This window comes from Semicossyphus pulcher, unplaced genomic scaffold (assembly GCF_022749685.1).
Source record: "Semicossyphus pulcher isolate SPU_LCO1_2020_fin unplaced genomic scaffold, fSemPul1.0.p SCAF_3, whole genome shotgun sequence".
Taxonomy (NCBI): domain Eukaryota; kingdom Metazoa; phylum Chordata; class Actinopteri; order Labriformes; family Labridae; genus Semicossyphus; species Semicossyphus pulcher.
The window spans coordinates 9,214,030-9,228,664 of NW_027211704.1; positions in this window are offsets into that span (position 1 = coordinate 9,214,030).

A 14,635-nucleotide genomic window follows, 5' to 3' on the forward strand; every position below is an offset into this window, starting at 1 on the left:
TAGTAACATGTTCTGAGGGAAACATTGCATAGATGGTACGCATAAGTTAAAGTAATAAACTCGAAGATTTTCAGGTAAATAAATGTCTGTTAAGTCATTATCACCAAATGAGGTAACACAATGGTGATTGAGCCTATGGCCCACTGATGACAGCTTTTGCATTTGCAGCATATAGTAGTATAACAGACTGGGTGTCTGTGGCGACTTTGCTGAAAAATCACAAGCGGTGCCTAGTTACTGACGCGTTTTCCATCACTGAGCACGGGCTGGTCTGCCAGAGACGGTAGGTGGAGTTAAGCAGATGCAGTTCGGGTTTGTAAATGTTGCGGTAATCGACTGCTGAATAAACAAAGAAAAGATCGATGACTACAGATACTTCAAAAATAAGTGAAAATCCCAAAAAATAAAAACAAATTTGATGCTCAGATGAAGACAAACAATCTAAAAAGGAAAGCGACTGTCAACTAGGAAAATCAAGAGTTACGACCATGACAAAGGGAGCCAGCCATTGACACCTGCTGAAATTGGGAAGTGTCCTCCTGCAATTACACTATATCACCATTAGGTGGTGTTCAAGAAAACAAAACTGGAATCATCAAGATTAGTTTTATTCATAAATTTAATTTTTTAGCCCTTTTTTGGTCTCTACCAGCTCCAGAGGGAAATATCTATTATTTTATCTAATAAATGTTCTACTAAGTTCACAACCAGTCAACGCTAAATGGCACAAATGAGAAAACAACCGACATTTGCAGAGACAAGCAGCAGGATGAGTAGAGGACAGATGTGGGGGAGCAATGAGGAAATCAAAATATGGGTACCCCAGGGTTCAATTCTGGGGCCACTATTTTTTAACCTTTACAACACCCTTTAAGCCAAAGTGTAATATAATGAGAAAAATAACCATTTCAAGTCCAATATTTACTCTTTTACCCTGTTTTTTGTCTCCAACACCTCCTGAGGGAACTATCCATTTTTTAGCTGATAAATGTTCCATTAGGTTCGCCACCTTGTTAATAAAATCTGCTAAATGATGCTATACAGTCATATTGTTTTTCATCTGAAAACGTTTCGAAAGAGGAGTTCTTTTAAAAATGAACAAAACAACAAAACTTTGATCACCCCAGCAACCATCCAGTCAAGTCATCAGATTGGGTAACAAGCTTGTGCTCATTTTCCTTTAAAAATGTAGCCTTTTCAAGTTGTAATATTGTAAGGATACATTTTAAAAAATCTTTGTATTCTGCTTTACCTCAGGATTTTCAATGGTATCTCTATTAGTTTGAATTATGTAGCATCTCTTACTACTCGACTGATACTGTGATGTCATGTTATACTGACCAGACACGTTTCGGTCTGTGAATCATTTTAAACTGACAGTTACTTACAGTAACTATTGAATAGGTGTGTGTTTGTATGTGTAAGTGTATGTGTAAGTATGCACTGGATGGTGTCAAGGGCAGGGCTCTGTTTGAATGCCAAAAGTGGGACTCATAAAGTTTTGCAAGTTAGGAATTTTAGGAGTTAGTGATGTAATTGCCGGTGATGTGAAATGACACTATTCAGAAATCCAGATGGAAAATGACAAAAATAATGGACCTCATATTTGACCATTTTTACATTTACTGTACTCCTACTGTTACTTTCATCATGTTACATGTAATTTTACACAACTTAAAAGAAGCTTTACAGGTTTTAACCATATACCACTAAAGCCCTTTCCACACTTTCTTCGCTTGAGTCACCCCCACGCCCATGTCAGACGAAAACTATTGAACTTTCACTTCAATACTTCTCATGTTCTAAATGTTTAACAATACTGTAGTAAAAGGGGGATTTTAGACTTCTGTGCTTTCTTTTAACTAGTTTTCACACGTTATGTGGTTGCAATATGTAGTTTTCAGGTGTTACAGCTTAATATATATTATATATTTAATCATTCTATATCTTTTATATTTATTTTATCAGTTCAGATCCTCCACAATCTTTTGCGTACCCTCTGGCTACTGCAGAAGACCAAAATTGATGCAGAAAACACATTTTGATTAAATAAGTAATCCAGTCTAGTGGATGTGTGGAAGCAGAGTGACAGTTTCTATATGTTAATATAAATGAATAGAGGCAGTCTCAGTTTCCTTGGCAGATTCTAATTTGTAATCCACAGACCTTTTTTAAATAAAAACAAAGGTTGAGTCGTTAATATTCTCTATTAACTGTCCTTTTTTGTGCCGTTTCTATTGGCATTTTAACTAACAGTAAAAAAATGATGGTCAAACCAGGATGAACTTCCTGGAATCTTGGTACAACCAACTGATAAAGAGAGTGGCAATATTTTGTTCCCAGTCAACACAAAACATGTGTAATATTCTCTGTTCAATGACAACTGATTTGAGAGTCACCAAGTAACAAGTAGTCTGAAGCGAGGTGGAAAGAAAACGGCAAGAACCTTTCACTTATCCAAGTACTCTATTAATGGACAGAGGGCACCTGCTGTTAATCAGCAACACCATTTAAAGATGATTTTATGGAGCTTTTTATACAGTAGAGTACTTCTACAATCTGGCACAGACCAAAGCAGGTCCAGATAAAAATGTCTAAAATGCAGAGGCTATATTTTTTCCACTGGTGATCGGAAATCAGACCGGAGTGAAGTACCCCAGGGCTCAATTCTCGGACCACTATTACTTAACCTGTACTACACTCTCTAGGTCAAATCATATAAGACAAAAACTTTGCTACGCTATCTCACTGAGCTAATTTGGCCTCTAGAATAACAATAAAACAACGACAAGTCAGAATTTGTTGTATTTTGCAAAAAGCAGAAAAGAGGTTCATTCACCTGTTGGGGTGTTGTTGGTAGTTGACTGGCATTTCTACAACCTTTCAGAATATATCTCACAAAATAATGAATGTTAATATTGCAGCTTTAACACCACGCCAACAGATTGTCAAATATTTCCTAAATATCACCTTCAATCACAGAGAAACGGCAACGTTGTTACAATGCTAGTGTTTGTCTTTGTGTATTGATGTGATCTTTGCCTTAAAGTTGTGAAATTAATCACACTTGATGCTGACTGCTCAAGTGTAATTCTGGTTTAGTTTTGTCTGTTTAATTAAAGAACATCTGATGGATTTGTCAGAAAGAAGGCTCACTGGATTATTAGCTATGTAAACATAGAGCTTAATATTTACTTATCAGCTTAAAAGCCTGAACAGAATAAACATGCTGCATATAAACACCTCTATTAGAATAAACAGGCTCAAACTTATTATACTTATAATTACTTGCAGAAAAGTATAATTTTCGTTGATCATATTCTTCATAAAACTATCTAAAGAAATTGTAAACGATTACACCAAATTATTTCCTTATTTCCATTGTATAAAGAACACACTACTGTAATATAACTATAATTTTTTAATGCAATCAGGACTGTGGGCTCTATCACAGTTTCTATACCATCCAACTTCGTAGCACTTATTCTGTGTAGTTTGAGCAAAGATATTACGGCTGCTTACATCTTTGCATGTAAAGTTTATAAAAATCTATGTACTATATTTTAAAGGTTTCATACAGTTTCACAGAAGATAATATTGCAATCTTTTCTTACACCCCTAATGGAACTATATTTCCATCTTACCACTTGTGTCTAATTTAAACTCCTCAAGCTTCTAGATACAAGTTTGTCCATGTTCTGGTCATTTGCCAACATGAACAAAAATGAACTTAAACTAATTCATAAGCCCAATATTATCCTTCATACGCTTTGTTTTTACTGTATGTTTAACATTAATGCTTAAATTTGAATCAGAACTTCTTGTACGACTTTGTAGAATTTGTTGCAAAATGTAACTTTGTCCTGAATTCTCTAATCTGTGTTTAATTCTTCTTAACAGACCAAGACTAGAGGATTAATGAGGTAACTGGCCCTGCGGCAGTTGGTCTGTGTGTCAAAGTAAGCAGAGTTTCATAACACTGGCTTCCATGGGTGAGAGGCTTTCATGTCAGGACTCGAGTCCCTCCTTTTCTGGCATTTTGTTTGACATGTGTGAGCTTGTTAACCCATTTATACACTATGTCATCACACATGCACGCGCGCACGCATGCACACTGTTGGCATTCTTTAAATATACTGGCACATAAAACCACACAACACACACACATGCCAGCTGTCTGTGTGAGTTCTTTTGTGCTTTTAACGGCTCTGTCTACGAACTGAACCCAGGTCAGCTGTGATTCCCCGCACACATGACTGGACCTGTAAGGTGATAAAAGTAATGCATAATTTTGAAAATAATTTTAAAAATTAAAGATTATATTATATTTGTCAAAGTCTGTTTACAAAGTTTAGCTTCTATCAGTCACACAGGCATAGAAAAAACATAAGTTCTGTATTAACAGAAGTTTGTTTTTTTTATCTGATCTGATTAACTGATACGAAACACGTCCCACACATTTCTCAAAATTTCATGTAACACACCCAATAATTAGATAATGTTGCTGTTCACACCTGAACTCTGATTACAGGTAAATGTACTCAACATTGTCTCTATCAAGTGTGACTCAAAAAGTGTCGCAAGTTAGGAATTCCAAGAGTCTGCGATGTAATTGTCGTAACTGTCGGTTTTCAATTATTAGTTGTCTGCTATTTAATTTTAAACACCTTAAAAGAAGCTTGACCAGTACAACCCTTTCCACCCTTTTTTCACCTGAATAACCCCCACGCCCCTGTCTGAAGAAAACCTGTTTCCCTTCAATAATTCCCATGTTCTAAATGTTTAACAATACTGTTTTAAAAGTGGATTATAGACTTTGTGTCATTCCTTCGTGATTGATACCTTTTTAAATCACCAAAAAAAGAGAGGAAGAGTTTAGCGGTTTGAACGAACAATCGTAGCTTCTCACCTGATGATCTGCAGGACTTTCTTTAACAGTGCTGCCAATTTAGACACCTGTAGAGAAACACACTTTATTACACTTTTTATTATTTATATGTTTTTTTTCCCAGTATTTGGCCATTATAACTTTGGAATAAATTATACATATAAAGGCTAATACAAAAGCACTGATGCTTTAAATGGCAGCGCTTGCAAAGATTACGTTTGCAAAGACTTTTAATGTCGTTATCTCAAGATTATGAGTTAATTCAGTTAGTCAGTCAGAGAGATCTGAAAGTCTTATAATTTATGTTAACATTCATATAATCCTGTGTTGTGTTACAAGACGTGCAAGTAATTAGATATAGATAGATAGATGTACTTTATGGATCCCAAACTATGCCATACATGTGTGACAGCGACTTCCCCCTCCAACCAGCCGCTCTGCAGTTTTACAGCACTGTTTTATTTTCAAATACCGTCATATACCGTATTCCCCGGTATTATGGTAAGAAGGTATTACTGTATGAAAAAATGCATACCACCCAAGTCTAATTTAGTACCTTTTTTTCATTGAATGAAAAATGTGATGCAACAAGTGATACTTTTACTAATCATGAATCATTCTGCAACCATAATATCTGCCATAATACAGTTAGGATCAGGTCACAAAATGATATTCTTCCCCCTTTTGCAGCTCTAGCGCCAGCATTCACACCTGCTTAAGATCTAATCATGATTACAGTCTGATTACTTTCAGATACTGATTCCACCTGGTTTTAACATCCATCTTTTTGGAGAGTTTGGATCTTTGCGTCTATTGATTGTTGTGCTTTAAATACACAAAGACTAACAGCTTGTTATGATTTTTACTGACATTATTGTACGCGTTTCAAAGCTCGAAACAAAGAGTTTCCATTGCACTTTACAGAGGAACACTGATAAGATGCTGCCAGGTGGAAACATCTGCAACTATCAAGGCAGGAAACGCTTGCAAAGATTACGTTTGCAAAGACTTTTAATGTCGTTATCTCAAGATTATGAGTTAATTCAGTTATGTTTTTTTTTTCAGATTAAAAAACTTTGTTGCAATTTTTAAGGATACTGTAAAATTTGGTGTATAAGACGCACTTCAAATAATTTTCTTTCATCTAAAAGTGGGCTGCGTCCTATATACCAGTGCGACCAATATACCAGTACAAAATTCAGAGGCATTTTATTGTGTTACAGTATTTTACCCAGACGATGGCGCTATAATCTAGCTAAAGCTTCGTCATGATTGCCAGTGCAGCCGCCATCCTCACAACAATCAGCATTACCGTAGGTTGAGCTCAATTACCGCACCGGGAGCTAGCAGGCTTACGAACTCGACATGGCGAAAACAGATGGTAGGCTATAATTTGTGTGTTTCGAAAGTGTTGAAATAAACTTGTATACACGTTTTTATTAATAAATAGCTTTAGGAAACCTGTTTTCCCTCTGGAATACCCCCAAAACAGACTGCATCTTATTTACCAGATTTAACGGTAAGTAAATTTAAAAACAAAAGGTCGATATCTCAAGAAAATTACATAATTTATCTTAAAAAAATAACTTGTTTTATCTAAATCAGGGGATAATATGAGTGTCTGGTTCACAATGACTTTTTGGGAATATTCATAACTGAAGAGTGATTAATGGTTCATTGATCAATAAAGGGTAATCCTTATTGGGAAAGTGTCGAGTTAAAATTAGTTGCAACAGTTGATAGGACGTCATCCTTACATACAAGCATGGAAAACCCGATCTCTGATAAGCATAATAACAAATAACTTTGTGTTTCCTTGTCATGTAGAGATATCAAAACAAGTTACTTGATAACAAATAAAAAAAGGAAATAGACATGTAACTGCTGACCTCGTCTCCCGTGTAAAAAGGGTTAAAAAGGCTGATAAATAACTGTTAAGTGCAGCCACAGACTTTTGTTTTGAAATGTTACAGTATGGTAGTAAGAAGATTAAGCTGCAACCGTTTGTGATGAAACTGACGAGCTGGAACGGGTTACTGAGTTACTCACAGAAGCTGAAATTATGTCATTTGATATAATTTTACAACTGAAGCAACTTAACCGATCACAACAGACACCTGACTTTGATCAGTAAAAGTTGGATAGAAGTTGACACATCATGAAACATTATGACAGAAGTTTGGCCGGGCTTCTTCGTGACTTTGTTCGGGAGTGTGCCCTGGAAACTTGAAACGGGCAGACGACACACCCAGAGAGAAAGGGACAGATCAGCAACCAATTAGGCTGTTATTTTCGTGCGGGTGTGTGTGTGTGTGTCTGTAGCAATGGATGAGAATCACAATCACTGATTGTCTTCAGCTGGGCCACCTCCAGGTTTGGGTGAGCTGGCAGTGTAGGTAGGTCTGATTACAAACCGTGCCCAGCTGGTGCCGGCTCCGCCCTGCTCTCTGGTGGCCTCTGCTGGTGGTGAAGCAACAGTGGTGGGGAGAGACACCACAGTGTCCTTGAGATCTGTAAGTCTTATAATTTATGTTAACATTCATATAATCCTGTGTTGTGTTACAAGACGTGCAAGTAATTAGATATAGATAGATAGATGTACTTTATGGATCCCAAACTATGCCATACATGTGTGACAGCGACTTCCCCCTCCAACCAGCCGCTCTGCAGTTTTACAGCACTGTTTTATTTTCAAATACCGTCATATACCGTATTCCCCGGTATTATGGTAAGAAGGTATTACTGTATGAAAAAATGCATACCACCCAAGTCTAATTTAGTACCTTTTTTTCATTGAATGAAAAATGTGATGCAACAAGTGATACTTTTACTAATCATGAATCATTCTGCAACCATAATATCTGCCAAAATACAGTTAGGATCAGGTCACAAAATGATATTCTTCCCCCTTTTGCAGCTCTAGCGCCAGCATTCACACCTGCTTAAGATCTAATCATGATTACAGTCTGATTCCTTTCAGATACTGATTCCACCTGGTTTTAACATCCATCTTTTTGGAGAGTTTGGATCTTTGCGTCTATTGATTTTTGTGATTTAAATACACAAAGACTAACAGCTTGATATGATTTTTACTGACATTATTGTAAGCGTTTCAAAGTTCCAAACAAAGAGTTTCCATTGCACTTTACAGAGGAACACTGATAAGATGCTGCCAGGTGGAAACATCTGCAACTATCAAGGCAGGAAATGCTTTATTTTGACACCCGCCCTGTAAACCTCTGGGTCATTCTGCCTCTTCTCATATCTAGAGCGAAACATGACATTACAATTTGTGTGTTCTACAGCCGATGTACCTGTTGGCACCGTTGAAAGCAGCTGCGATGTTGCAGTCGATCTGCAGAGCCGCCTTGTAGTCAACATACGCCTACCTGTAACGCTCCAGAGCTTCATAGGCTGCAGCACGACAGAGAAGAGACTTCACATTGAACGCCAGAGACCTGAGAGAACATGCAAACAGGTTACTAATTATAGATAGTTTACTAGTGAGGCAAGACAGCACAATGTGTTTAATCTTTAAACATAACAAGCTTCAAGAGATGGAAAATGCCTAAAAAACATCATTTTCACCGAAGTTAACCTAAGTCAGTTAAACACCAAAAAGACAAAGAGTAAAAGTTAATAAATTGAACAACACAGTTTTAAGTATTAACATAGATATAAAATGAAAATAAATCACTTACATGTTGCAGGCTTTCACACATTCCTAACAGTTTCCATCTTTTAGGTAGCTCGCTGCTCGGTTTGATTACAAAATGCCCAAATCCTCTGGGGGTTTTTTTACCTTTAGGAGGAAAAAAAGACTCTTTAACAGGAGCATTTCACTAAAATAGAAGTCTACTCTAAATCAGAAATCATTCAGACATGTCCGTTTACAAGACACACTCCTGGCTAATGGTTATAATGGTTAAGTCTTTGTTTACACTGTTAAAGAGGTGGTGATAATTTCCCTATTCTGGTCATTTTGAAGGTAATTTGTGCCGCTTGATTGTAATGAGTTACTGAGATTTCTCTGCTATATTTAGTATATCCACAATATTCTGAGTAAGGTGGCTGAATTAACACATCTCCAACACCATTTCAACAAAAGCAGATTTCAAAAAACGTAGAATATTAAACTGCTTTAGTTTTAGCTAGTTGGACCCAATGAACTCAACAGTCAATATAAACCAAATACTTCATGTTTGCGAATGATGTCCACTCACACAGTTTAGCAGCATTTTTCAAGAACCAATATTACCCTAACATAGTTTGTCTAACTGTTCGTAAGATATCTCATCGACATGTTAGCTCATCTGTTTAACAGCCTTACGTTAGCACTTCATATGTTTGCTTATGTTAACTACGCTAATTGTGTATGAGCCTATAGCTGCTAAGAGTTTCTAAACGTCCTTCTTTCTTTCTGACAGTGTGTCTAAACTTACACTAAGACTTAAAGTTACTTCACCTTTTATACATTTGAGATATCTATTCTTTGCTTTTCTTCTTCTTTTGGTAACAGCTAGGTTAGCTCGCTAGCAACGTTTAGCTAACTCAACTAGCATTCGAATTATGTTTATGATATCTAGCATTAATTCGAGTTACTGTTACTGTAAACGACTTTCCGTCAAGACTTCCTTTCCGCGTGCTGCATTGTTACAGACAGAGAAAACGTTTTCTTGTGATTTACTTTAATGGGTCTTACCTTTGCCGAAATTTCAACATCATCATGCAGATTTGTAAGAAGTAGAAATTCAAGCTTTGTCAGGTCTGTCCTCAAGAGGAGAAGAAAACTACTTTTAAAATGCTCGTTTGTTGAACGGGGGTCGGATGGATCTGATGCATTCGAGGAAGTCGGGAAATCTTACCGTTACCGTATTGCAGGGGTACTCATTTAAACATGAAATAGGTCCAGTTAGAGATATTTTTCTCAAGCAAAGGTCCAGAACATCATAATGTCTGACCTGCGTTATGATTCAGTACCATACATTTATACATTTTGAATGTCTGTCAAATCAAATAAAGAAAATAAAATGAGGTTAAATAGTTTTTACAACAGCGCTTATAACTTTTACACAGAGCTCTCATAATTTAACAATAATAATAATGAATACTTCAATACTGGTAAGGAAATATAGTGTATGGCTTCATTTGTTGTTGTTGTTGTTATTATTGTTATTATTTTAATTGGATTAATATTAAGTTCTCATTATATTTTTTTCAGGGCTAGTTATTTCGATATAAACGTCATTGCATTTATGTTTATTAAGGCAGCGTCCATGAGGAATGAGTTACATTACATTGTGAATGCCAGTACTTTGATAAAACCGTTTGGTGTCTCTGACACATCATGAAGTTTAATGAATAATGATGAATAAGACAGAAGTCATATCACTTCCTTGTGGGGGGTGTCAAAGCTTTTTTCAGCCAATAGGCGCTTCACTCAAACCAGAGCAAGTCGTTTCCCATCATGCATGGAGTTGTGCAGTCGCTGGAGAGCAACTGCGGCGCCTACACATGAAAACTGCGGCCACCTCGCGCAGTCGGGTTTTCAGAACAAGTCGGACAATTATGGAAATCCACAAGGGTCAAAACGTGTAGTCCGTCCTTCACATTAATATGTCAAATATGGACGTCTTAACACGAAAAAAACATAACGTCATGACATGATAAAAATGCCTTAAGACATGAGAAAATTACCTGTTAACAAGTGAGTTTTTAACTTGTTAAGAGGTTTGGACCATAAAGGCTTCCATGCTATTGGTTGGCTTACACATACCCACCCCTTTTTGATGTAGGCGTTGCGTTGGGCTGTACGTATGTCTACATTATGGTCATGTGGGCTCTTGCTGGTGGGTACATTTGGGCTACGTAGCTATCACGTGACTTACACGAAACTGTGATGTAGTATGTGGAACAGCCCATTGTGTGCGGGGGTGGATCAGTTTCTGAAATAAGTAGTGTCTATTCCAACCATAGTGAAGCAGCAATGCGCTAAAGGTGCCTAGTCTGCCATTAAATCCAATAACGAAGAAGAAGACACTTTCGTCAAAATTGTGCGGGTAATTTAGAACTACAACTTCACTCTGGTGGTTTAGAGAGTGAAGAATGGCGTCCAGAAAGTTTGTCAGGAACTGTGGCAGGACATTTGCAGAATGTACCCGACTTTTATTATCTGATGACCATGATGATGATTTTTCAAATAGGCTTATAGAGAGTATTATGTCTAACATTTTGGACAAGAAGCCATGGATGGCTAGGTCCACAGCTTCACTGTCCCTTTGATGGCTGCTGCTATGGCTCTCCTCAGGTGGGACCTGTAATGAATACATACAATACATTTCCTCTGCCATTAAACTACTTCACAGCAGTGATACTGTGTTCTCTGAGAATGCTCCATTACTTTCTGAAAGGCAGAAAAAGCTTCCACTTGGTTAATATTCTAATTAAGGCAAAAATTGCTGTGATAGACTCCAACATACTCCACATTTTCTGCTAGTTCTCATTCTGATCCAGAAGGTGAACAACACACGTTTTCATCCAGTCTCAATTATACAAGAATTTCTTTCTTTTTTATATAATAGTTACAATGGAAATTCACATGACCATAACATTAAAAACGTACCCATTGGCTGCACTAAAAATGTTGCCATTAATCAGAAAAGATCTTAACAAGTGTACATCGGGCATGCAGAACATCAACTCCCTTCCTTTGTATCTAAATTCAACAGGTTGCCACTTGTGCTCCAACACTGCCATCTAGTGGGCGTGTAGGCGAGCACACCACATTAAATGAATGTAAACAAGCTACATTTTTCCTTGATAAGTAACCAGTACAAAAACGGTGATTTTAATAACATCACTGTAAATTCATATCATTTCTTAACCCCAATTCAATAAATATTGTATCCTGACCTCAATTCATACAAGGTTTATTGAGTGGGGAACTGTTTTCTGTCTTCCAACGACTGTATGTTGGGATTCCCCTCAGAAACGGATGAAGTGGTATCACCCAATATTATACTTCTTAACAAGTTAAAAACTCACTTGTTAACGGGTAATTTTCTAACGTCTTAAGGCTTTATTAGCATGTTATGACGTATTTTTTCGTGTTAAGACGTCCATATTTGACATATTAATGCGAGCGTCAGACTACACGTTTTGACCCTTGTGGCTTTCCATAGACAATAACCGTCATGCAATGTGCTTGGCAAGGAGGCGATCGATTCTGCGCAGGTCTCGCTCATCAGGTAGGTAGGGAAACAGGTGTAAGTAAGGTTGCAGGCAGGCCGACAAACAGTAATTCAGGCACCCAAAATGGCAAAACTTGAGCTGGACTTGGTACACAGACAAACCGTATATATGGTACAACCGAACCGGCAGGTACTGGCTGTCGGTGTAGGGTTCTTGTAGTAGGTGGTGATTGCTTGATGGCTGGCAGGTGTGCTGATTGGAGATCCAAAGCAGGTGTGCAGAGAGTGAAGGAGACAGAGAGAAAGGGGGAGGGGGGAAACAAAAACACACCAAGCATTCCTCAGTCACACAACACTAAAAAGTCTGAAAATAAACAAACACACACTTACACGCACACAAATAGTGTTTCCTCAGTTCCTGTTTTTATTTTTTGTTTTATTGAAGACCACTGTTATTGATTACTTTATTAATTATGAAGCCAGTTTTACATTTATCATTTGTGTTTTGGGGCCAAGGCTGTACAGTGTGAAGCAACTTTTGTTGCATTTATTTGTATGAAAAGTGCCATACTTTCAGCTAGCAAAATCAAATATATCTTTTAAATATCATCTTAAAGCAAACTTTTATTAACAGACTTTTAAATAAATCATATCTTAGTTTACTTTACTTTGATCTTATGTTATATTTTAGCCAACACCTGTTTTTATCTCCCATTGTGGATGTGTTTTTCGAATATCTGCCATGACTAACCCATCATTTTGTATCTATTTTCTTGTATTGTTGTTGGATTGTTGTTTAACGGAAAGCACTTTGTATATTTGTTTTAGAAAGGTGCTCTACAAATAAAGTTATTATTGTTATTATTATTATTATTATTATTAAACAAATATAATCTGATTGATTAATTGATTCATTAGTTGATTTCTGTCTGTCTTTATTGGATTTATTTGAAACCTTGTGAGCGGTTAAACCAAAGAGCTGCTTCTTATTTCTTAGGTTGTTTCAGGTAAAAGTCTAAGAAAGTATACATTTCAAATATTATGTAAGAAAAATCAACATAAAATATAATATAGTTATTTTGTTTTTGCAGGAAATATTTGTTTTCCATTTTATCTCTTTAATCATCAAGCGACCCCTCAGATTTATGTTTGCAGCTCTGTCTTTGGATGGACACATTTATTTTTATGACAAATGCAAGAAACAACAGGAACATGGCTTTCAATAAGCACTTTATTTATGCTCATTGTTGACATATTCAACAAAACAGTGCAAATAGAGGTACAGAAAAGCTCGCACAGCGTTTGGTCTCTTATTTTTGTAGCCACAAGGAGGCACTTTAACACCAGCTCATCAAAGCTTCAAAGGCTGAAGCTATGCACAAGCAGGGAATTCTACTGCAGTTACTCTTGGAGAGAGGAGATAGACTGTGTTGACCTGAGTGTTTCTCTGCTCCCTTCACGAGCTGAAAGAAGCATGTAAAGAGGCCTAATGGATTGATTTCATTGAGGCAGTTGATGGTCTGTGCACCAGCTTCATCTGCATTCTTCTGTCATGTAAACCTTTAATTCAACATGACTTCCCTCTAACAGTTCTGCAGGTTAATATTGGTTTATCACATATTTTAACAAAAGATGCATAAAACAGGTTTCCTACACATTTTCCTTTTTAAATTTCCGGACCTTTCCAGACTCAAATAACAAGAATTTCCAGGAAGTAGATTTATACAATCATACTTTACACATAAAGGTTCATTAGCTCATTTTTTAAATGAGAATAAAAGGTTTAAAATCCAACTGTCAACACGTTTGTAGCATTCTGGCGTTATGTTTGCGTTGGTGAAGCTTTCAATTTGGCCGTCCAGTCCACACTTTTACACAGGAAGCCTGAAGTGGAAATACATCCACACATTATACACTGAACAACAATCAACAACCTGATCAACTCTATGCGAAGGAGATGTGTTGCACTGCGTGAGGCAAATGGTGGTCACACCAGATACTGACTGGTTTTCTGACCCCCCCGGACCCCCCAATACAGTAACACTGCACATTTTAGAGTGGCCTTTTATTGTGGCCAGCCCAAGGCACACCTGTGCAATAATCATGCTGTCTAATCAGCATCTTGATATGCCACACCTGTGAGGTGGATGGATTATCTCGGCAAAGGAGAAGAGCTCACTAACACAGATTTAGACACATTTGTGAACAATATTTGAGAGAAATAGGCCTTTTGTGTACATAGAAAAAGTCTTAGATCTTTGAGTTCAGCTCATGAAAAATGGGAGCAAAAACAAAAGTGTTGCGTTTATATTTTTGTTCAGTGTATTTACTTTCCCATGATAGGGGTGGGGTACATCCTGGACTGGTTGCCAGTCAATCACTGGGCTGACACATAGAGACAGACAACCTTTCGCACTCACAACCACACCTATGGGCAATTTAGAGCCACCAATGAAGCTGACAAGTGGGAGGAAGCCGGAGACCCTGGAGAGAGCCCACACATGAACATGCAAACTCCAGACAGAAAGGCAAACTTTGCCCAAACGGGGGTTTGAAC